Source organism: Ranitomeya variabilis, chromosome 2 (genome assembly GCF_051348905.1).
Source record: "Ranitomeya variabilis isolate aRanVar5 chromosome 2, aRanVar5.hap1, whole genome shotgun sequence".
Classification (NCBI taxonomy): domain Eukaryota; kingdom Metazoa; phylum Chordata; class Amphibia; order Anura; family Dendrobatidae; genus Ranitomeya; species Ranitomeya variabilis.
The window spans coordinates 123346392-123365096 of record NC_135233.1 but is presented as its reverse complement, the minus strand read 5'-3'; the positions used below and the strand labels follow the sequence as shown (position 1 = coordinate 123365096).

The window sequence follows — 18705 nt, the reverse complement described above, 5'->3', positions numbered from 1 at the left end:
TTCGGTGGGAGACTGAACCCTGGGGTTGCTGGGAAGAGGCCCTCATTTGCATATTGTAGCCATGGATGGCCTTCTTCCGGGCAGCGGAACAGGTGATGCTCTGTCAGCACATAGAGCTGAGAACAGAGCAGCCTGCGGACGATGGGCTGTTGCCGTTTTTGTTTTTCCATCACCAAACCACGCACCCACTTCTAGGTGCTCTCCCTGGGCCAAGTGAGGGCTGCTGCCATGGTGGTAGGTCGGGAGGAGGCCCTTGCCCAGTATACTCTGGCTTCTCTTCAGAACGTAAAAATCTTTCGCCTTTTACTAAAGATTTCCGTGGAGAGGAGCAAAACTGAGTTTTGTGGCAATTTTTGCATGCTCCAGCTTGCTGGGGCTTCCTTAATTGGGTTCAACAACAGAATAAAGGAATGGGTGGGTGGGGTTTCGGTGGGAGACTGAACCCTGTGGTTGCTGGGAAGAGGCCCTCATTTGCATATTGTAGCCATGGATGGCCTTCTTCCGGGCAGCGGAACAGGTGATGCTCTGTCAGCAGCATAGAGCTGAGAACAGAGCAGCCTGCGGACGATGGGCTGTTGCCGTTTTTGTTTTTCCATCACCAAACCACGCACCCACTTCTAGGTGCTCTCCCTGGGCCAAGTGAGGGCTGCTGCCATGGTGGTAGGTCGGGAGGAGGCCCTTGCCCAGTATACTCTGGATTCTCTTCAGAACGTAAAAATCTTTCGCCTTTTACTAAAGATTTCCGTGGAGAGGAGCAAAACTGAGTTTTGTGGCAATTTTTGCATGCTCCAGCTTCCTGGGGCTTCCTTAATTGGGTTCAACAACAGAATAAAGGAATGGGTGGGTGGGGTTTCGGTGGGAGACTGAACCCTGTGGTTGCTGGGAAGAGGCCCTCATTTGCATATTGTAGCCATGGATGGCCTTGTTCCGGGCAGCGGAACAGGTGATGCTCTGTCAGCAGCATAGAGCTGAGAACAGAGCAGCCTGCGGACGATGGGCTGTTGCCGTTTTTGTTTTTCCATCACCAAACCACGCACCCACTTCTAGGTGCTCTCCCTGGGCCAAGTGAGGGCTGCTGCCATGGTGGTAGGTCGGGAGGAGGCCCTTGCCCAGTATACTCTGGATTCTCTTCAGAACGTAAAAATCTTTCGCCTTTTACTAAAGATTTCCGTGGAGAGGAGCAAAACTGAGTTTTGTGGCAATTTTTGCATGCTCCAGCTTCCTGGGGCTTCCTTAATTGGGTTCAACAACAGAATAAAGGAATGGGTGGGTGGGGTTTCGGTGGGAGACTGAACCCTGGGGTTGCTGGGAAGAGGCCCTCATTTGCATATTGTAGCCATGGATGGCCTTCTTCCGGGCAGCGGAACAGGTGATGCTCTGTCAGCAGCATAGAGCTGAGAACAGAGCAGCCTGCGGACGATGGGCTGTTGCCGTTTTTGTTTTTCCATCACCAAACCACGCACCCACTTCTAGGTGCTCTCCCTGGGCCAAGTGAGGGCTGCTGCCATGGCGGTAGGTCGGGAGGAGGCCCTTGCCCAGTATACTCTGGCTTCTTTTCAGAACGTAAAAATCTTTCGCCTTTTGCTAAAGATTTCCGTGGAGAGGAGCAAAACTGAGTTTTGTGGCAATTTTTGCATGCTCCAGCTTGCTGGGGCTTCCTTAATTGGGTTCAACAACAGAATAAAGGAAAGGGTGGGTGGGGTTTTGGTGGGAGACTGAACCCTGGGGTTGCTGGGAAGAGGCCCTCATTTGCATATTGAAGCCATGGATGGCCTTCTTCCGGGCAGCGGAACAGGTGATGCTCTGTCAGCAGCATAGAGCTGAGAACAGAGCAGCCTGCGGACGATGGGCTGTTGCCGTTTCTGTTTTTCCATCACCAAACCACGCACCCACTTCTAGGTGCTCTCCCTGGGCCAAGTGAAGGCTTCTGCCATGGTGGTAGGTCGGGAGGAGGCCCTTGCCCAGTATACTCTGGCTTCTCTTCAGAACGTAAAAATCTTTCGCCTTTTACTAAAGATTTCCGTGGAGAGGAGCAAAACTGAGTTTTGTGGCAATTTTTGCATGCTCCAGCTTGCTGGGGCTTCCTTAATTGGGTTCAACAACAGAATAAAGGAATGGGTGGGTGGGGTTTCGGTGGGAGACTGAACCCTGTGGTTGCTGGGAAGAGGCCCTCATTTGCATATTGTAGCCATGGATGGCCTTCTTCCGGGCAGCGGAACAGGTGATGCTCTGTCAGCAGCATAGAGCTGAGAACAGAGCAGCCTGCGGACGATGGGCTGTTGCCGTTTTTGTTTTTCCATCACCAAACCACGCACCCACTTCTAGGTGCTCTCCCTGGGCCAAGTGAGGGCTGCTGCCATGGTGGTAGGTCGGGAGGAGGCCCTTGCCCAGTATACTCTGGCTTCTCTTCAGAACGTAAAAATCTTTCGCCTTTTACTAAAGATTTCCGTGGAGAGGAGCAAAACTGAGTTTTGTGGCAATTTTTGCATGCTCCAGCTTGCTGGGGCTTCCTTAACTGGGTTCAACAACAGAATAAAGGAATGGGTGGGTGGGGTTTCGGTGGGAGACTGAACCCTGGGGTTGCTGGGAAGAGGCCCTCATTTGCATATTGTAGCCATGGATGGCCTTCTTCCGGGCAGCGGAACAGGTGATGTTCTGTCAGCACATAGAGCTGAGAACAGAGCAGCCTGCGGACGATGGGCTGTTGCCGTTTTTGTTTTTCCATCACCAAACCACGCACCCACTTCTAGGTGCTCTCCCTGGGCCAAGTGAGGGCTGCTGCCATGGTGGTAGGTCGGGAGGAGGCCCTTGCCCAGTATACTCTGGCTTCACTTCAGAACGTAAAAATCTTTCGCCTTTTACTAAAGATTTCCGTGGAGAGGAGCAAAACTGAGTTTTGTGGCAATTTTTGCATGCTCCAGCTTGCTGGGGCTTCCTTAACTGGGTTCAACAACAGAATAAAGGAATGGGTGGGTGGGGTTTCGGTGGGAGACTGAACCCTGGGGTTGCTGGGAAGAGGCCCTCATTTGCATATTGTAGCCATGGATGGCCTTCTTCCGGGCAGCGGAACAGGTGATGTTCTGTCAGCACATAGAGCTGAGAACAGAGCAGCCTGCGGACGATGGGCTGTTGCCGTTTTTGTTTTTCCATCACCAAACCACGCACCCACTTCTAGGTGCTCTCCCTGGGCCAAGTGAGGGCTGCTGCCATGGTGGTAGGTCGGGAGGAGACCCTTGCCCAGTATACTCTGGCTTCACTTCAGAACGTAAAAATCTTTCGCCTTTTACTAAAGATATCCGTGGAGAGGAGCAAAACTGAGTTTTGTGGCAATTTTTGCATGCTCCAGCTTGCTGGGGTTTCCTTAATTGGGTTCAACAACAGAATAAAGGAATGGGTGGGTGGGGTTTCGGTGGGAGACTGAACCCTGGGGTTGCTGGGAAGAGGCCCTTATTTGCATATTGTAGCCATGGATGGCCTTCTTCCGGGCAGCGGAACAGGTGATGCTCTGTCAGCAGCATAGAGCTGAGAACAGAGCAGCCTGCGGACGATGGGCTGTTGCCGTTTTTGTTTTTCCATCACCAAACCACGCACCCACTTCTAGGTGCTCTCCCTGGGCCAAGTGAGGGCTGCTGCCATGGTGGTAGGTCGGGAGGAGGCCCTTGCCCAGTATACTCTGGATTCTCTTCAGAACGTAAAAATCTTTCGCCTTTTACTAAAGATTTCCGTGGAGAGGAGCAAAACTGAGTTTTGTGGCAATTTTTGCATGCTCCAGCTTGCTGGGGCTTCCTTAATTGGGTTCAACAACAGAATAAAGGAATGGGTGGGTGGGGTTTTGGTGGGAGACTGAACCCTGGGGTTGCTGGGAAGAGGCCCTCATTTGCATATTGAAGCCATGGATGGCCTTCTTCCGGGCAGCGGAACAGGTGATGCTCTGTCAGCAGCATAGAGCTGAGAACAGAGCAGCCTGCGGACGATGGGCTGTTGCCGTTTCTGTTTTTCCATCACCAAACCACGCACCCACTTCTAGGTGCTCTCCCTGGGCCAAGTGAAGGCTGCTGCCATGGTGGTAGGTCGGGAGGAGGCCCTTGCCCAGTATACTCTGGCTTCTCTTCAGAACGTAAAAATCTTTCGCCTTTTACTAAAGATTTCCGTGGAGAGGAGCAAAACTGAGTTTTGTGGCAATTTTTGCATGCTTCAGCTTGCTGGGGCTTCCTTAATTGGGTTCAACAACAGAATAAAGGAATGGGTGGGTGGGGTTTCGGTGGGAGACTGAACCCTGTGGTTGCTGGGAAGAGGCCCTCATTTGCATATTGTAGCCATGGATGGCCTTCTTCCGGGCAGCGGAACAGGTGATGCTCTGTCAGCAGCATAGAGCTGAGAACAGAGCAGCCTGCGGACGATGGGCTGTTGCCGTTTTTGTTTTTCCATCACCAAACCACGCACCCACTTCTAGGTGCTCTCCCTGGGCCAAGTGAGGGCTGCTGCCATGGTGGTAGGTCGGGAGGAGGCCCTTGCCCAGTACACTCTGGCTTCTCTTCAGAACGTAAAAATCTTTCGCCTTTTACTAAAGATTTCCGTGGAGAGGAGCAAAACTGAGTTTTGTGGCAATTTTTGCATGCTCCAGCTTCCTGGGGCTTCCTTAATTGGGTTCAACAACAGAATAAAGGAATGGGTGGGTGGGGTTTCGGTGGGAGACTGAACCCTGTGGTTGCTGGGAAGAGGCCCTCATTTGCATATTGTAGCCATGGATGGCCTTCTTCCGGGCAGCGGAACAGGTGATGCTCTGTCAGCAGCATAGAGCTGAGAACAGAGCAGCCTGCGGACGATGGGCTGTTGCCGTTTTTGTTTTTCCATCACCAAACCACGCACCCACTTCTAGGTGCTCTCCCTGGGCCAAGTGAGGGCTGCTGCCATGGTGGTAGGTCGGGAGGAGGCCCTTGCCCAGTATACTCTGGCTTCTCTTCAGAACGTAAAAATCTTTCGCCTTTTACTAAAGATTTCCGTGGAGAGGAGCAAAACTGAGTTTTGTGGCAATTTTTGCATGCTCCAGCTTCCTGGGGCTTCCTTAATTGGGTTCAACAACAGAATAAAGGAATGGGTGGGTGGGGTTTCGGTGGGAGACTGAACCCTGGGGTTGCTGGGAAGAGGCCCTCATTTGCATATTGTAGCCATGGATGGCCTTCTTCCGGGCAGCGGAACAGGTGATGCTCTGTCAGCAGCATAGCGCTGAGAACAGAGCAGCCTGCGGACGATGGGCTGTTGCCGTTTTTGTTTTTCCATCACCAAACCACGCACCCACTTCTAGGTGCTCTCCCTGGGCCAAGTGAGGGCTGCTGCCATGGTGGTAGGTCGGGAGGAGGCCCTTGCCCAGTATACTCTGGCTTCTCTTCAGAACGTAAAAATCTTTCGCCTTTTACTAAAGATTTCCGTGGAGAGGAGCAAAACTGAGTTTTGTGGCAATTTTTGCATGCTCCAGCTTGCTGGGGCTTCCTTAACTGGGTTCAACAACAGAATAAAGGAATGGGTGGGTGGGGTTTCGGTGGGAGACTGAACCCTGGGGTTGCTGGGAAGAGGCCCTCATTTGCATATTGTAGCCATGGATGGCCTTCTTCCGGGCAGCGGAACAGGTGATGCTCTGTCAGCACATAGAGCTGAGAACAGAGCAGCCTGCGGACGATGGGCTGTTGCCGTTTTTGTTTTTCCATCACCAAACAACGCACCCACTTCTAGGTGCTCTCCCTGGGCCAAGTGAGGGCTGCTGCCATGGTGGTAGGTCCGGAGGAGGCCCTTGCCCAGTATACTCTAGCTTCTCTTCAAAACGTAAAAATCTTTCGCCTTTTACTAAAGATTTCCGTGGAGAGGAGCAAAACTGAGTTTTGTGGCAATTTTTGCATGCTCCAGCTTGCTGGGGCTTCCTTAATTGGGTTCAACAACAGAATAAAGGAATGGGTGGGTGGGGTTTCGGTGGGAGACTGAACCCTGTGGTTGCTGGGAAGAGGCCCTCATTTGCATATTGTAGCCATGGATGGCCTTCTTCCGGGCAGCGGAACAGGTGATGCTCTGTCAGCAGCATAGAGCTGAGAACAGAGCAGCCTGCGGACGATGGGCTGTTGCCGTTTTTGTTTTTCCATCACCAAACCACGCACCCACTTCTAGGTGCTCTCCCTGGGCCAAGTGAGGGCTGCTGCCATGGTGGTAGGTCGGGAGGAGGCCCTTGCCCAGTATACTCTGGCTTCTCTTCAGAACGTAAAAATCTTTCGCCTTTTACTAAAGATTTCCGTGGAGAGGAGCAAAACTGAGTTTTGTGGCAATTTTTGCATGCTCCAGCTTCCTGGGGCTTCCTTAATTGGGTTCAACAACAGAATAAAGGAATGGGTGGGTGGGGTTTCGGTGGGAGACTGAACCCTGTGGTTGCTGGGAAGAGGCCCTCATTTGCATATTGTAGCCATGGATGGCCTTCTTCCGGGCAGCGGAACAGGTGATGCTCTGTCAGCAGCATAGAGCTGAGAACAGAGCAGCCTGCGGACGATGGGCTGTTGCCGTTTTTGTTTTTCCATCACCAAACCACGCACCCACTTCTAGGTGCTCTCCCTGGGCCAAGTGAGGGCTGCTGCCATGGTGGTAGGTCGGGAGGAGGCCCTTGCCCAGTATACTCTGGCTTCTCTTCAGAACGTAAAAATCTTTCGCCTTTTACTAAAGATTTCCGTGGAGAGGAGCAAAACTGAGTTTTGTGGCAATTTTTGCATGCTCCAGCTTCCTGGGGCTTCCTTAATTGGGTTCAACAACAGAATAAAGGAATGGGTGGGTGGGGTTTCGGTGGGAGACTGAACCCTGGGGTTGCTGGGAAGAGGCCCTCATTTGCATATTGTAGCCATGGATGGCCTTCTTCCGGGCAGCGGAACAGGTGATGCTCTGTCAGCAGCATAGAGCTGAGAACAGAGCAGCCTGCGGACGATGGGCTGTTGCCGTTTTTGTTTTTCCATCACCAAACCACGCACCCACTTCTAGGTGCTCTCCCTGGGCCAAGTGAGGGCTGCTGCCATGGCGGTAGGTCGGGAGGAGGCCCTTGCCCAGTATACGCTGGCTTCTTTTCAGAACGTAAAAATCTTTCGCCTTTTGCTAAAGATTTCCGTGGAGAGGAGCAAAACTGAGTTTTGTGGCAATTTTTGCATGCTCCAGCTTGCTGGGGCTTCCTTAATTGGGTTCAACAACAGAATAAAGGAATGGGTGGGTGGGGTTTTGGTGGGAGACTGAACCCTGGGGTTGCTGGGAAGAGGCCCTCATTTGCATATTGAAGCCATGGATGGCCTTCTTCCGGGCAGCGGAACAGGTGATGCTCTGTCAGCAGCATAGAGCTGAGAACAGAGCAGCCTGCGGACGATGGGCTGTTGCCGTTTCTGTTTTTCCATCACCAAACCACGCACCCACTTCTAGGTGCTCTCCCTGGGCCAAGTGAAGGCTTCTGCCATGGTGGTAGGTCGGGAGGAGGCCCTTGCCCAGTATACTCTGGCTTCTCTTCAGAACGTAAAAATCTTTCGCCTTTTACTAAAGATTTCCGTGGAGAGGAGCAAAACTGAGTTTTGTGGCAATTTTTGCATGCTCCAGCTTGCTGGGGCTTCCTTAATTGGGTTCAACAACAGAATAAAGGAATGGGTGGGTGGGGTTTCGGTGGGAGACTGAACCCTGTGGTTGCTGGGAAGAGGCCCTCATTTGCATATTGTAGCCATGGATGGCCTTCTTCCGGGCAGCGGAACAGGTGATGCTCTGTCAGCAGCATAGAGCTGAGAACAGAGCAGCCTGCGGACGATGGGCTGTTGCCGTTTTTGTTTTTCCATCACCAAACCACGCACCCACTTCTAGGTGCTCTCCCTGGGCCAAGTGAGGGCTGCTGCCATGGTGGTAGGTCGGGAGGAGGCCCTTGCCCAGTATACTCTGGCTTCTCTTCAGAACGTAAAAATCTTTCGCCTTTTACTAAAGATTTCCGTGGAGAGGAGCAAAACTGAGTTTTGTGGCAATTTTTGCATGCTCCAGCTTGCTGGGGCTTCCTTAATTGGGTTCAACAACAGAATAAAGGAATGGGTGGGTGGGGTTTCGGTGGGAGACTGAACCCTGTGGTTGCTGGGAAGAGGCCCTCATTTGCATATTGTAGCCATGGATGGCCTTCTTCCGGGCAGCGGAACAGGTGATGCTCTGTCAGCAGCATAGAGCTGAGAACAGAGCAGCCTGCGGACGATGGGCTGTTGCCGTTTTTGTTTTTCCATCACCAAACCACGCACCCACTTCTAGGTGCTCTCCCTGGGCCAAGTGAGGGCTGCTGCCATGGTGGTAGGTCGGGAGGAGGCCCTTGCCCAGTACACTCTGGCTTCTCTTCAGAACGTAAAAATCTTTCGCCTTTTACTAAAGATTTCCGTGGAGAGGAGCAAAACTGAGTTTTGTGGCAATTTTTGCATGCTCCAGCTTCCTGGGGCTTCCTTAATTGGGTTCAACAACAGAATAAAGGAATGGGTGGGTGGGGTTTCGGTGGGAGACTGAACCCTGTGGTTGCTGGGAAGAGGCCCTCATTTGCATATTGTAGCCATGGATGGCCTTCTTCCGGGCAGCGGAACAGGTGATGCTCTGTCAGCAGCATAGAGCTGAGAACAGAGCAGCCTGCGGACGATGGGCTGTTGCCGTTTTTGTTTTTCCATCACCAAACCACGCACCCACTTCTAGGTGCTCTCCCTGGGCCAAGTGAGGGCTGCTGCCATGGTGGTAGGTCGGGAGGAGGCCCTTGCCCAGTATACTCTGGCTTCTCTTCAGAACGTAAAAATCTTTCGCCTTTTACTAAAGATTTCCGTGGAGAGGAGCAAAACTGAGTTTTGTGGCAATTTTTGCATGCTCCAGCTTCCTGGGGCTTCCTTAATTGGGTTCAACAACAGAATAAAGGAATGGGTGGGTGGGGTTTCGGTGGGAGACTGAACCCTGGGGTTGCTGGGAAGAGGCCCTCATTTGCATATTGTAGCCATGGATGGCCTTCTTCCGGGCAGCGGAACAGGTGATGCTCTGTCAGCAGCATAGCGCTGAGAACAGAGCAGCCTGCGGACGATGGGCTGTTGCCGTTTTTGTTTTTCCATCACCAAACCACGCACCCACTTCTAGGTGCTCTCCCTGGGCCAAGTGAGGGCTGCTGCCATGGTGGTAGGTCGGGAGGAGGCCCTTGCCCAGTATACTCTGGCTTCTCTTCAGAACGTAAAAATCTTTCGCCTTTTACTAAAGATTTCCGTGGAGAGGAGCAAAACTGAGTTTTGTGGCAATTTTTGCATGCTCCAGCTTGCTGGGGCTTCCTTAACTGGGTTCAACAACAGAATAAAGGAATGGGTGGGTGGGGTTTCGGTGGGAGACTGAACCCTGGGGTTGCTGGGAAGAGGCCCTCATTTGCATATTGTAGCCATGGATGGCCTTCTTCCGGGCAGCGGAACAGGTGATGCTCTGTCAGCACATAGAGCTGAGAACAGAGCAGCCTGCGGACGATGGGCTGTTGCAGTTTTTGTTTTTCCATCACCAAACAACGCACCCACTTCTAGGTGCTCTCCCTGGGCCAAGTGAGGGCTGCTGCCATGGTGGTAGGTCCGGAGGAGGCCCTTGCCCAGTATACTCTAGCTTCTCTTCAAAACGTAAAAATCTTTCGCCTTTTACTAAAGATTTCCGTGGAGAGGAGCAAAACTGAGTTTTGTGGCAATTTTTGCATGCTCCAGCTTGCTGGGGCTTCCTTAATTGGGTTCAACAACAGAATAAAGGAATGGGTGGGTGGGGTTTCGGTGGGAGACTGAACCCTGTGGTTGCTGGGAAGAGGCCCTCATTTGCATATTGTAGCCATGGATGGCCTTCTTCCGGGCAGCGGAACAGGTGATGCTCTGTCAGCAGCATAGAGCTGAGAACAGAGCAGCCTGCGGACGATGGGCTGTTGCCGTTTTTGTTTTTCCATCACCAAACCACGCACCCACTTCTAGGTGCTCTCCCTGGGCCAAGTGAGGGCTGCTGCCATGGTGGTAGGTCGGGAGGAGGCCCTTGCCCAGTATACTCTGGCTTCTCTTCAGAACGTAAAAATCTTTCGCCTTTTACTAAAGATTTCCGTGGAGAGGAGCAAAACTGAGTTTTGTGGCAATTTTTGCATGCTCCAGCTTCCTGGGGCTTCCTTAATTGGGTTCAACAACAGAATAAAGGAATGGGTGGGTGGGGTTTCGGTGGGAGACTGAACCCTGTGGTTGCTGGGAAGAGGCCCTCATTTGCATATTGTAGCCATGGATGGCCTTCTTCCGGGCAGCGGAACAGGTGATGCTCTGTCAGCAGCATAGAGCTGAGAACAGAGCAGCCTGCGGACGATGGGCTGTTGCCGTTTTTGTTTTTCCATCACCAAACCACGCACCCACTTCTAGGTGCTCTCCCTGGGCCAAGTGAGGGCTGCTGCCATGGTGGTAGGTCGGGAGGAGGCCCTTGCCCAGTATACTCTGGATTCTCTTCAGAACGTAAAAATCTTTCGCCTTTTACTAAAGATTTCCGTGGAGAGGAGCAAAACTGAGTTTTGTGGCAATTTTTGCATGCTCCAGCTTCCTGGGGCTTCCTTAATTGGGTTCAACAACAGAATAAAGGAATGGGTGGGTGGGGTTTCGGTGGGAGACTGAACCCTGGGGTTGCTGGGAAGAGGCCCTCATTTGCATATTGTAGCCATGGATGGCCTTCTTCCGGGCAGCGGAACAGGTGATGCTCTGTCAGCAGCATAGAGCTGAGAACAGAGCAGCCTGCGGACGATGGGCTGTTGCCGTTTTTGTTTTTCCATCACCAAACCACGCACCCACTTCTAGGTGCTCTCCCTGGGCCAAGTGAGGGCTGCTGCCATGGCGGTAGGTCGGGAGGAGGCCCTTGCCCAGTATACGCTGGCTTCTTTTCAGAACGTAAAAATCTTTCGCCTTTTGCTAAAGATTTCCGTGGAGAGGAGCAAAACTGAGTTTTGTGGCAATTTTTGCATGCTCCAGCTTGCTGGGGCTTCCTTAATTGGGTTCAACAACAGAATAAAGGAATGGGTGGGTGGGGTTTTGGTGGGAGACTGAACCCTGGGGTTGCTGGGAAGAGGCCCTCATTTGCATATTGAAGCCATGGATGGCCTTCTTCCGGGCAGCGGAACAGGTGATGCTCTGTCAGCAGCATAGAGCTGAGAACAGAGCAGCCTGCGGACGATGGGCTGTTGCCGTTTCTGTTTTTCCATCACCAAACCACGCACCCACTTCTAGGTGCTCTCCCTGGGCCAAGTGAAGGCTTCTGCCATGGTGGTAGGTCGGGAGGAGGCCCTTGCCCAGTATACTCTGGCTTCTCTTCAGAACGTAAAAATCTTTCGCCTTTTACTAAAGATTTCCGTGGAGAGGAGCAAAACTGAGTTTTGTGGCAATTTTTGCATGCTCCAGCTTGCTGGGGCTTCCTTAATTGGGTTCAACAACAGAATAAAGGAATGGGTGGGTGGGGTTTCGGTGGGAGACTGAACCCTGTGGTTGCTGGGAAGAGGCCCTCATTTGCATATTGTAGCCATGGATGGCCTTCTTCCGGGCAGCGGAACAGGTGATGCTCTGTCAGCAGCATAGAGCTGAGAACAGAGCAGCCTGCGGACGATGGGCTGTTGCCGTTTTTGTTTTTCCATCACCAAACCACGCACCCACTTCTAGGTGCTCTCCCTGGGCCAAGTGAGGGCTGCTGCCATGGTGGTAGGTCGGGAGGAGGCCCTTGCCCAGTATACTCTGGCTTCTCTTCAGAACGTAAAAATCTTTCGCCTTTTACTAAAGATTTCCGTGGAGAGGAGCAAAACTGAGTTTTGTGGCAATTTTTGCATGCTCCAGCTTGCTGGGGCTTCCTTAACTGGGTTCAACAACAGAATAAAGGAATGGGTGGGTGGGGTTTCGGTGGGAGACTGAACCCTGGGGTTGCTGGGAAGAGGCCCTCATTTGCATATTGTAGCCATGGATGGCCTTCTTCCGGGCAGCGGAACAGGTGATGCTCTGTCAGCACATAGAGCTGAGAACAGAGCAGCCTGCGGACGATGGGCTGTTGCCGTTTTTGTTTTTCCATCACCAAACCACGCACCCACTTCTAGGTGCTCTCCCTGGGCCAAGTGAGGGCTGCTGCCATGGTGGTAGGTCGGGAGGAGGCCCTTGCCCAGTATACTCTGGCTTCACTTCAGAACGTAAAAATCTTTCGCCTTTTACTAAAGATATCCGTGGAGAGGAGCAAAACTGAGTTTTGTGGCAATTTCTGCATGCTCCAGCTTGCTGGGGTTTCCTTAATTGGGTTCAACAACAGAATAAAGGAATGGGTGGGTGGGGTTTCGGTGGGAGACTGAACCCTGGGGTTGCTGGGAAGAGGCCCTTATTTGCATATTGTAGCCATGGATGGCCTTCTTCCGGGCAGCGGAACAGGTGATGCTCTGTCAGCAGCATAGAGCTGAGAACAGAGCAGCCTGCGGACGATGGGCTGTTGCCGTTTTTGTTTTTCCATCACCAAACCACGCACCCACTTCTAGGTGCTCTCCCTGGGCCAAGTGAGGGCTGCTGCCATGGTGGTAGGTCGGGAGGAGGCCCTTGCCCAGTATACTCTGGCTTCTCTTCAGAACGTAAAAATCTTTCGCCTTTTACTAAAGATTTCCGTGGAGAGGAGCAAAACTGAGTTTTGTGGCAATTTTTGCATGCTCCAGCTTGCTGGGGTTTCCTTAATTGGGTTCAACAACAGAATAAAGGAATGGGTGGGTGGGGTTTTGGTGGGAGACTGAACCCTGGGGTTGCTGGGAAGAGGCCCTCATTTGCATATTGAAGCCATGGATGGCCTTCTTCCGGGCAGCGGAACAGGTGATGCTCTGTCAGCAGCATAGAGCTGAGAACAGAGCAGCCTGCGGACGATGGGCTGTTGCCGTTTCTGTTTTTCCATCACCAAACCACGCACCCACTTCTAGGTGCTCTCCCTGGGCCAAGTGAAGGCTGCTGCCATGGTGGTAGGTCGGGAGGAGGCCCTTGCCCAGTATACTCTGGCTTCTCTTCAGAACGTAAAAATCTTTCGCCTTTTACTAAAGATTTCCGTGGAGAGGAGCAAAACTGAGTTTTGTGGCAATTTTTGCATGCTCCAGCTTGCTGGGGCTTCCTTAATTGGGTTCAACAACAGAATAAAGGAATGGGTGGGTGGGGTTTCGGTGGGAGACTGAACCCTGTGGTTGCTGGGAAGAGGCCCTCATTTGCATATTGTAGCCATGGATGGCCTTCTTCCGGGCAGCGGAACAGGTGATGCTCTGTCAGCAGCATAGAGCTGAGAACAGAGCAGCCTGCGGACGATGGGCTGTTGCCGTTTTTGTTTTTCCATCACCAAACCACGCACCCACTTCTAGGTGCTCTCCCTGGGCCAAGTGAGGGCTGCTGCCATGGTGGTAGGTCGGGAGGAGGCCCTTGCCCAGTACACTCTGGCTTCTCTTCAGAACGTAAAAATCTTTCGCCTTTTACTAAAGATTTCCGTGGAGAGGAGCAAAACTGAGTTTTGTGGCAATTTTTGCATGCTCCAGCTTCCTGGGGCTTCCTTAATTGGGTTCAACAACAGAATAAAGGAATGGGTGGGTGGGGTTTCGGTGGGAGACTGAACCCTGTGGTTGCTGGGAAGAGGCCCTCATTTGCATATTGTAGCCATGGATGGCCTTCTTCCGGGCAGCGGAACAGGTGATGCTCTGTCAGCACATAGAGCTGAGAACAGAGCAGCCTGCGGACGATGGGCTGTTGCCGTTTTTGTTTTTCCATCACCAAACCACGCACCCACTTCTAGGTGCTCTCCCTGGGCCAAGTGAGGGCTGCTGCCATGGCGGTAGGTCGGGAGGAGGCCCTTGCCCAGTATACGCTGGCTTCTTTTCAGAACGTAAAAATCTTTCGCCTTTTGCTAAAGATTTCCGTGGAGAGGAGCAAAACTGAGTTTTGTGGCAATTTTTGCATGCTCCAGCTTGCTGGGGCTTCCTTAATTGGGTTCAACAACAGAATAAAGGAATGGGTGGGTGGGGTTTTGGTGGGAGACTGAACCCTGGGGTTGCTGGGAAGAGGCCCTCATTTGCATATTGAAGCCATGGATGGCCTTCTTCCGGGCAGCGGAACAGGTGATGCTCTGTCAGCAGCATAGAGCTGAGAACAGAGCAGCCTGCGGACGATGGGCTGTTGCCGTTTCTGTTTTTCCATCACCAAACCACGCACCCACTTCTAGGTGCTCTCCCTGGGCCAAGTGAAGGCTTCTGCCATGGTGGTAGGTCGGGAGGAGGCCCTTGCCCAGTATACTCTGGCTTCTCTTCAGAACGTAAAAATCTTTCGCCTTTTACTAAAGATTTCCGTGGAGAGGAGCAAAACTGAGTTTTGTGGCAATTTTTGCATGCTCCAGCTTGCTGGGGCTTCCTTAATTGGGTTCAACAACAGAATAAAGGAATGGGTGGGTGGGGTTTCGGTGGGAGACTGAACCCTGTGGTTGCTGGGAAGAGGCCCTCATTTGCATATTGTAGCCATGGATGGCCTTCTTCCGGGCAGCGGAACAGGTGATGCTCTGTCAGCAGCATAGAGCTGAGAACAGAGCAGCCTGCGGACGATGGGCTGTTGCCGTTTTTGTTTTTCCATCACCAAACCACACACCCACTTCTAGGTGCTCTCCCTGGGCCAAGTGAGGGCTGCTGCCATGGTGGTAGGTCGGGAGGAGGCCCTTGCCCAGTATACTCTGGCTTCTCTTCAGAACGTAAAAATCTTTCGCCTTTTACTAAAGATTTCCGTGGAGAGGAGCAAAACTGAGTTTTGTGGCAATCTTTGCATGCTCCAGCTTGCTGGGGCTTCCTTAACTGGGTTCAACAACAGAATAAAGGAATGGGTGGGTGGGGTTTCGGTGGGAGACTGAACCCTGGGGTTGCTGGGAAGAGGCCCTCATTTGCATATTGTAGCCATGGATGGCCTTCTTCCGGGCAGCGGAACAGGTGATGCTCTGTCAGCACATAGAGCTGAGAACAGAGCAGCCTGCGGATGATGGGCTGTTGCCGTTTTTGTTTTTCCATCACCAAACCACGCACCCACTTCTAGGTGCTCTCCCTGGGCCAAGTGAGGGCTGCTGCCATGGTGGTAGGTCGGGAGGAGGCCCTTGCCCAGTATACTCTGGCTTCACTTCAGAACGTAAAAATCTTTCGCCTTTTACTAAAGATATCCGTGGAGAGGAGCAAAACTGAGTTTTGTGGCAATTTTTGCATGCTCCAGCTTGCTGGGGTTTCCTTAATTGGGTTCAACAACAGAATAAAGGAATGGGTGGGTGGGGTTTCGGTGGGAGACTGAACCCTGGGGTTGCTGGGAAGAGGCCCTTATTTGCATATTGTAGCCATGGATGGCCTTCTTCCGGGCAGCGGAACAGGTGATGCTCTGTCAGCAGCATAGAGCTGAGAACAGAGCAGCCTGCGGACGATGGGCTGTTGCCGTTTTTGTTTTTCCATCACCAAACCACGCACCCACTTCTAGGTGCTCTCCCTGGGCCAAGTGAGGGCTGCTGCCATGGTGGTAGGTCGGGAGGAGGCCCTTGCCCAGTATACTCTGGCTTCTCTTCAGAACGTAAAAATCTTTCGTCTTTTACTAAAGATTTCCGTGGAGAGGAGCAAAACTGAGTTTTGTGGCAATTTTTGCATGCTCCAGCTTGCTGGGGCTTCCTTAATTGGGTTCAACAACAGAATAAAGGAATGGGTGGGTGGGGTTTTGGTGGGAGACTGAACCCTGGGGTTGCTGGGAAGAGGCCCTCATTTGCATATTGAAGCCATGGATGGCCTTCTTCCGGGCAGCGGAACAGGTGATGCTCTGTCAGCAGCATAGAGCTGAGAACAGAGCAGCCTGCGGACGATGGGCTGTTGCCGTTTCTGTTTTTCCATCACCAAACCACGCACCCACTTCTAGGTGCTCTCCCTGGGCCAAGTGAAGGCTGCTGCCATGGTGGTAGGTTGGGAGGAGGCCCTTGCCCAGTATACTCTGGCTTCTCTTCAGAACGTAAAAATCTTTCGCCTTTTACTAAAGATTTCCGTGGAGAGGAGCAAAACTGAGTTTTGTGGCAATTTTTGCATGCTCCAGCTTGCTGGGGCTTCCTTAATTGGGTTCAACAACAGAATAAAGGAATGGGTGGGTGGGGTTTCGGTGGGAGACTGAACCCTGTGGTTGCTGGGAAGAGGCCCTCATTTGCATATTGTAGCCATGGATGGCCTTCTTCCGGGCAGCGGAACAGGTGATGCTCTGTCAGCAGCATAGAGCTGAGAACAGAGCAGCCTGCGGACGATGGGCTGTTGCCGTTTTTGTTTTTCCATCACCAAACCACGCACCCACTTCTAGGTGCTCTCCCTGGGCCAAGTGAGGGCTGCTGCCATGGTGGTAGGTCGGGAGGAGGCCCTTGCCCAGTACACTCTGGCTTCTCTTCAGAACGTAAAAATCTTTCGCCTTTTACTAAAGATTTCCGTGGAGAGGAGCAAAACTGAGTTTTGTGGCAATTTTTGCATGCTCCAGCTTCCTGGGGCTTCCTTAATTGGGTTCAACAACAGAATAAAGGAATGGGTGGGTGGGGTTTCGGTGGGAGACTGAACCCTGTGGTTGCTGGGAAGAGGCCCTCATTTGCATATTGTAGCCATGGATGGCCTTCTTCCGGGCAGCGGAACAGGTGATGCTCTGTCAGCACATAGAGCTGAGAACAGAGCAGCCTGCGGACGATGGGCTGTTGCCGTTTTTGTTTTTCCATCACCAAACCACGCACCCACTTCTAGGTGCTCTCCCTGGGCCAAGTGAGGGCTGCTGCCATGGCGGTAGGTCGGGAGGAGGCCCTTGCCCAGTATACGCTGGCTTCTTTTCAGAACGTAAAAATCTTTCGCCTTTTGCTAAAGATTTCCGTGGAGAGGAGCAAAACTGAGTTTTGTGGCAATTTTTGCATGCTCCAGCTTGCTGGGGCTTCCTTAATTGGGTTCAACAACAGAATAAAGGAATGGGTGGGTGGGGTTTCGGTGGGAGACTGAACCCTGTGGTTGCTGGGAAGAGGCCCTCATTTGCATATTGTAGCCATGGATGGCCTTCTTCCGGGCAGCGGAACAGGTGATGCTCTGTCAGCACATAAGGCTGAGAACAGAGCAGCCTGCGGACGATGGGCTGTTGCCGTTTTTGTTTTTCCATCACCAAACCACGCACCCACTTCTAGGTGCTCTCCCTGGGCCAAGTGAGGGCTGCTGCCATGGCGGTAGGTCGGGAGGAGGCCCTTGCCCAGTATACGCTGGCTTCTTTTCAGAACGTAAAAATCTTTCGCCTTTTGCTAAAGATTTCCGTGGAGAGGAGCAAAACTGAGTTTTGTGGCAATTTTTGCATGCTCCAGCTTGCTGGGGCTTCCTTAATTGGGTTCAACAACAGAATAAAGGAATGGGTGGGTGGGGTTTTGGTGGGAGACTGAACCCTGGGGTTGCTGGGAAGAGGCCCTCATTTGCATATTGAAGCCATGGATGGCCTTCTTCCGGGCAGCGGAACAGGTGATGCTCTGTCAGCAGCATAGAGCTGAGAACAGAGCAGCCTGCGGACGATGGGCTGTTGCCGTTTCTGTTTTTCCATCACCAAACCACGCACCCACTTCTAGGTGCTCTCCCTGGGCCAAGTGAAGGCTTCTGCCATGGTGGTAGGTCGGGAGGAGGCCCTTGCCCAGTATACTCTGGCTTCTCTTCAGAACGTAAAAATCTTTCGCCTTTTACTAAAGATTTCCGTGGAGAGGAGCAAAACTGAGTTTTGTGGCAATTTTTGCATGCTCCAGCTTGCTGGGGCTTCCTTAATTGGGTTCAACAACAGAATAAAGGAATGGGTGGGTGGGGTTTCGGTGGGAGACTGAACCCTGTGGTTGCTGGGAAGAGGCCCTCATTTGCATATTGTAGCCATGGATGGCCTTCTTCCAGGCAGCGGAACAGGTGATGCTCTGTCAGCAGCATAGAGCTGAGAACAGAGCAGCCTGCGGACGATGGGCTGTTGCCGTTTTTGTTTTTCCATCACCAAACCACGCACCCACTTCTAGGTGCTCTCCCTGGGCCAAGTGAGGGCTGCTGCCATGGTGGTAGGTCGGGAGGAGGCCCTTGCCCAGTATACTCTGGCTTCTCTTCAGAACGTAAAAATCTTTCGCCTTTTACTAAAGATTTCCGTGGAGAGGAGCAAAACTGAGTTTTGTGGCAATTTTTGCATGCTCCAGCTTGCTGGGGCTTCCTTAACTGGGTTCAACAACAGAATAAAGGAATGGGTGGGTGGGGTTTCGGTGGGAGACTGAACCCTGGGGTTGCTGGGAAGAGGCCCTCATTTGCATATTGTAGCCATGGATGGCCTTCTTCCGGGCAGCGGAACAGGTGATGCTCTGTCAGCACATAGAGCTGAGAACAGAGCAGCCTGCGGACGATGGGCTGTTGCCGTTTTTGTTTTTCCATCACCAAACCACGCACCCACTTCTAGGTGCTCTCCCTGGGCCAAGTGAGGGCTGCTGCCATGGTGGTAGGTCGGGAGGAGGCCCTTGCCCAGTATACTCTGGCTTCACTTCAGAACGTAAAAATCTTTCGCCTTTTACTAAAGATATCCGTGGAGAGGAGCAAAACTGAGTTTTGTGGCAATTTTTGCATGCTCCAGCTTGCTGGGGCTTCCTTAATTGGGTTCAACA

The 18705-nt window shown here is 52.4% G+C and overlaps 44 non-coding genes across 44 annotated transcripts; all 44 read left to right on the top strand.

Annotated features, from left to right (window-relative positions):
- Positions 1-262: 262 nt before the first annotated feature.
- On the top strand, positions 263-378 carry LOC143811072 (U5 spliceosomal RNA). Its single transcript, XR_013223362.1, has one exon. It is a non-coding gene; the product is annotated as a U5 spliceosomal RNA (small nuclear RNA).
- A 310-nt stretch (positions 379-688) lies between these two features.
- LOC143810308 (U5 spliceosomal RNA) lies at positions 689-804 on the top strand. The gene has a single exon (XR_013222767.1). It is a non-coding gene; the product is annotated as a U5 spliceosomal RNA (small nuclear RNA).
- Positions 805-1114: 310 nt separating this feature from the next.
- Positions 1115-1230, top strand: LOC143810307 (U5 spliceosomal RNA). Its single transcript, XR_013222766.1, has one exon. It is a non-coding gene; the product is annotated as a U5 spliceosomal RNA (small nuclear RNA).
- Positions 1231-1540: 310 nt separating this feature from the next.
- On the top strand, positions 1541-1656 carry LOC143810441 (U5 spliceosomal RNA). The gene has a single exon (XR_013222896.1). It is a non-coding gene; the product is annotated as a U5 spliceosomal RNA (small nuclear RNA).
- Positions 1657-1966: 310 nt separating this feature from the next.
- LOC143811071 (U5 spliceosomal RNA) lies at positions 1967-2082 on the top strand. The gene has a single exon (XR_013223361.1). It is a non-coding gene; the product is annotated as a U5 spliceosomal RNA (small nuclear RNA).
- Positions 2083-2392: 310 nt separating this feature from the next.
- On the top strand, positions 2393-2508 carry LOC143811070 (U5 spliceosomal RNA). The gene has a single exon (XR_013223360.1). It is a non-coding gene; the product is annotated as a U5 spliceosomal RNA (small nuclear RNA).
- Positions 2509-2817: 309 nt separating this feature from the next.
- Positions 2818-2933, top strand: LOC143811299 (U5 spliceosomal RNA). The gene has a single exon (XR_013223587.1). It is a non-coding gene; the product is annotated as a U5 spliceosomal RNA (small nuclear RNA).
- A 309-nt stretch (positions 2934-3242) lies between these two features.
- LOC143810551 (U5 spliceosomal RNA) lies at positions 3243-3358 on the top strand. Its single transcript, XR_013223002.1, has one exon. It is a non-coding gene; the product is annotated as a U5 spliceosomal RNA (small nuclear RNA).
- Positions 3359-3668: 310 nt separating this feature from the next.
- LOC143810287 (U5 spliceosomal RNA) lies at positions 3669-3784 on the top strand. Its single transcript, XR_013222746.1, has one exon. It is a non-coding gene; the product is annotated as a U5 spliceosomal RNA (small nuclear RNA).
- Positions 3785-4094: 310 nt separating this feature from the next.
- LOC143811258 (U5 spliceosomal RNA) lies at positions 4095-4210 on the top strand. The gene has a single exon (XR_013223543.1). It is a non-coding gene; the product is annotated as a U5 spliceosomal RNA (small nuclear RNA).
- A 310-nt stretch (positions 4211-4520) lies between these two features.
- On the top strand, positions 4521-4636 carry LOC143811220 (U5 spliceosomal RNA). The gene has a single exon (XR_013223506.1). It is a non-coding gene; the product is annotated as a U5 spliceosomal RNA (small nuclear RNA).
- A 310-nt stretch (positions 4637-4946) lies between these two features.
- LOC143811184 (U5 spliceosomal RNA) lies at positions 4947-5062 on the top strand. Its single transcript, XR_013223471.1, has one exon. It is a non-coding gene; the product is annotated as a U5 spliceosomal RNA (small nuclear RNA).
- Positions 5063-5372: 310 nt separating this feature from the next.
- Positions 5373-5488, top strand: LOC143811069 (U5 spliceosomal RNA). The gene has a single exon (XR_013223359.1). It is a non-coding gene; the product is annotated as a U5 spliceosomal RNA (small nuclear RNA).
- A 309-nt stretch (positions 5489-5797) lies between these two features.
- On the top strand, positions 5798-5913 carry LOC143811270 (U5 spliceosomal RNA). The gene has a single exon (XR_013223556.1). It is a non-coding gene; the product is annotated as a U5 spliceosomal RNA (small nuclear RNA).
- A 310-nt stretch (positions 5914-6223) lies between these two features.
- On the top strand, positions 6224-6339 carry LOC143811183 (U5 spliceosomal RNA). The gene has a single exon (XR_013223470.1). It is a non-coding gene; the product is annotated as a U5 spliceosomal RNA (small nuclear RNA).
- A 310-nt stretch (positions 6340-6649) lies between these two features.
- On the top strand, positions 6650-6765 carry LOC143811182 (U5 spliceosomal RNA). Its single transcript, XR_013223469.1, has one exon. It is a non-coding gene; the product is annotated as a U5 spliceosomal RNA (small nuclear RNA).
- Positions 6766-7075: 310 nt separating this feature from the next.
- On the top strand, positions 7076-7191 carry LOC143810616 (U5 spliceosomal RNA). The gene has a single exon (XR_013223063.1). It is a non-coding gene; the product is annotated as a U5 spliceosomal RNA (small nuclear RNA).
- A 310-nt stretch (positions 7192-7501) lies between these two features.
- Positions 7502-7617, top strand: LOC143811068 (U5 spliceosomal RNA). The gene has a single exon (XR_013223358.1). It is a non-coding gene; the product is annotated as a U5 spliceosomal RNA (small nuclear RNA).
- A 310-nt stretch (positions 7618-7927) lies between these two features.
- LOC143811067 (U5 spliceosomal RNA) lies at positions 7928-8043 on the top strand. The gene has a single exon (XR_013223357.1). It is a non-coding gene; the product is annotated as a U5 spliceosomal RNA (small nuclear RNA).
- Positions 8044-8353: 310 nt separating this feature from the next.
- On the top strand, positions 8354-8469 carry LOC143811219 (U5 spliceosomal RNA). Its single transcript, XR_013223505.1, has one exon. It is a non-coding gene; the product is annotated as a U5 spliceosomal RNA (small nuclear RNA).
- A 310-nt stretch (positions 8470-8779) lies between these two features.
- Positions 8780-8895, top strand: LOC143811181 (U5 spliceosomal RNA). The gene has a single exon (XR_013223468.1). It is a non-coding gene; the product is annotated as a U5 spliceosomal RNA (small nuclear RNA).
- A 310-nt stretch (positions 8896-9205) lies between these two features.
- Positions 9206-9321, top strand: LOC143811066 (U5 spliceosomal RNA). The gene has a single exon (XR_013223356.1). It is a non-coding gene; the product is annotated as a U5 spliceosomal RNA (small nuclear RNA).
- A 309-nt stretch (positions 9322-9630) lies between these two features.
- Positions 9631-9746, top strand: LOC143811269 (U5 spliceosomal RNA). The gene has a single exon (XR_013223555.1). It is a non-coding gene; the product is annotated as a U5 spliceosomal RNA (small nuclear RNA).
- Positions 9747-10056: 310 nt separating this feature from the next.
- LOC143811180 (U5 spliceosomal RNA) lies at positions 10057-10172 on the top strand. The gene has a single exon (XR_013223467.1). It is a non-coding gene; the product is annotated as a U5 spliceosomal RNA (small nuclear RNA).
- A 310-nt stretch (positions 10173-10482) lies between these two features.
- On the top strand, positions 10483-10598 carry LOC143810306 (U5 spliceosomal RNA). Its single transcript, XR_013222765.1, has one exon. It is a non-coding gene; the product is annotated as a U5 spliceosomal RNA (small nuclear RNA).
- Positions 10599-10908: 310 nt separating this feature from the next.
- On the top strand, positions 10909-11024 carry LOC143810615 (U5 spliceosomal RNA). The gene has a single exon (XR_013223062.1). It is a non-coding gene; the product is annotated as a U5 spliceosomal RNA (small nuclear RNA).
- Positions 11025-11334: 310 nt separating this feature from the next.
- Positions 11335-11450, top strand: LOC143811065 (U5 spliceosomal RNA). Its single transcript, XR_013223355.1, has one exon. It is a non-coding gene; the product is annotated as a U5 spliceosomal RNA (small nuclear RNA).
- Positions 11451-11760: 310 nt separating this feature from the next.
- LOC143811064 (U5 spliceosomal RNA) lies at positions 11761-11876 on the top strand. Its single transcript, XR_013223354.1, has one exon. It is a non-coding gene; the product is annotated as a U5 spliceosomal RNA (small nuclear RNA).
- Positions 11877-12185: 309 nt separating this feature from the next.
- LOC143810647 (U5 spliceosomal RNA) lies at positions 12186-12301 on the top strand. The gene has a single exon (XR_013223089.1). It is a non-coding gene; the product is annotated as a U5 spliceosomal RNA (small nuclear RNA).
- Positions 12302-12611: 310 nt separating this feature from the next.
- Positions 12612-12727, top strand: LOC143811260 (U5 spliceosomal RNA). The gene has a single exon (XR_013223545.1). It is a non-coding gene; the product is annotated as a U5 spliceosomal RNA (small nuclear RNA).
- A 310-nt stretch (positions 12728-13037) lies between these two features.
- On the top strand, positions 13038-13153 carry LOC143811063 (U5 spliceosomal RNA). The gene has a single exon (XR_013223353.1). It is a non-coding gene; the product is annotated as a U5 spliceosomal RNA (small nuclear RNA).
- Positions 13154-13463: 310 nt separating this feature from the next.
- On the top strand, positions 13464-13579 carry LOC143811218 (U5 spliceosomal RNA). Its single transcript, XR_013223504.1, has one exon. It is a non-coding gene; the product is annotated as a U5 spliceosomal RNA (small nuclear RNA).
- Positions 13580-13888: 309 nt separating this feature from the next.
- On the top strand, positions 13889-14004 carry LOC143810614 (U5 spliceosomal RNA). The gene has a single exon (XR_013223061.1). It is a non-coding gene; the product is annotated as a U5 spliceosomal RNA (small nuclear RNA).
- Positions 14005-14314: 310 nt separating this feature from the next.
- LOC143811062 (U5 spliceosomal RNA) lies at positions 14315-14430 on the top strand. Its single transcript, XR_013223352.1, has one exon. It is a non-coding gene; the product is annotated as a U5 spliceosomal RNA (small nuclear RNA).
- Positions 14431-14740: 310 nt separating this feature from the next.
- LOC143811259 (U5 spliceosomal RNA) lies at positions 14741-14856 on the top strand. Its single transcript, XR_013223544.1, has one exon. It is a non-coding gene; the product is annotated as a U5 spliceosomal RNA (small nuclear RNA).
- A 309-nt stretch (positions 14857-15165) lies between these two features.
- On the top strand, positions 15166-15281 carry LOC143810550 (U5 spliceosomal RNA). The gene has a single exon (XR_013223001.1). It is a non-coding gene; the product is annotated as a U5 spliceosomal RNA (small nuclear RNA).
- Positions 15282-15591: 310 nt separating this feature from the next.
- LOC143810333 (U5 spliceosomal RNA) lies at positions 15592-15707 on the top strand. The gene has a single exon (XR_013222791.1). It is a non-coding gene; the product is annotated as a U5 spliceosomal RNA (small nuclear RNA).
- A 310-nt stretch (positions 15708-16017) lies between these two features.
- Positions 16018-16133, top strand: LOC143811061 (U5 spliceosomal RNA). Its single transcript, XR_013223351.1, has one exon. It is a non-coding gene; the product is annotated as a U5 spliceosomal RNA (small nuclear RNA).
- A 310-nt stretch (positions 16134-16443) lies between these two features.
- On the top strand, positions 16444-16559 carry LOC143811217 (U5 spliceosomal RNA). Its single transcript, XR_013223503.1, has one exon. It is a non-coding gene; the product is annotated as a U5 spliceosomal RNA (small nuclear RNA).
- A 309-nt stretch (positions 16560-16868) lies between these two features.
- On the top strand, positions 16869-16984 carry LOC143810613 (U5 spliceosomal RNA). Its single transcript, XR_013223060.1, has one exon. It is a non-coding gene; the product is annotated as a U5 spliceosomal RNA (small nuclear RNA).
- Positions 16985-17293: 309 nt separating this feature from the next.
- LOC143810612 (U5 spliceosomal RNA) lies at positions 17294-17409 on the top strand. Its single transcript, XR_013223059.1, has one exon. It is a non-coding gene; the product is annotated as a U5 spliceosomal RNA (small nuclear RNA).
- A 310-nt stretch (positions 17410-17719) lies between these two features.
- Positions 17720-17835, top strand: LOC143811060 (U5 spliceosomal RNA). Its single transcript, XR_013223350.1, has one exon. It is a non-coding gene; the product is annotated as a U5 spliceosomal RNA (small nuclear RNA).
- A 310-nt stretch (positions 17836-18145) lies between these two features.
- On the top strand, positions 18146-18261 carry LOC143811059 (U5 spliceosomal RNA). Its single transcript, XR_013223349.1, has one exon. It is a non-coding gene; the product is annotated as a U5 spliceosomal RNA (small nuclear RNA).
- A 309-nt stretch (positions 18262-18570) lies between these two features.
- Positions 18571-18686, top strand: LOC143810480 (U5 spliceosomal RNA). Its single transcript, XR_013222933.1, has one exon. It is a non-coding gene; the product is annotated as a U5 spliceosomal RNA (small nuclear RNA).
- The last annotated feature ends 19 nt before the right edge of the window (positions 18687-18705 follow it).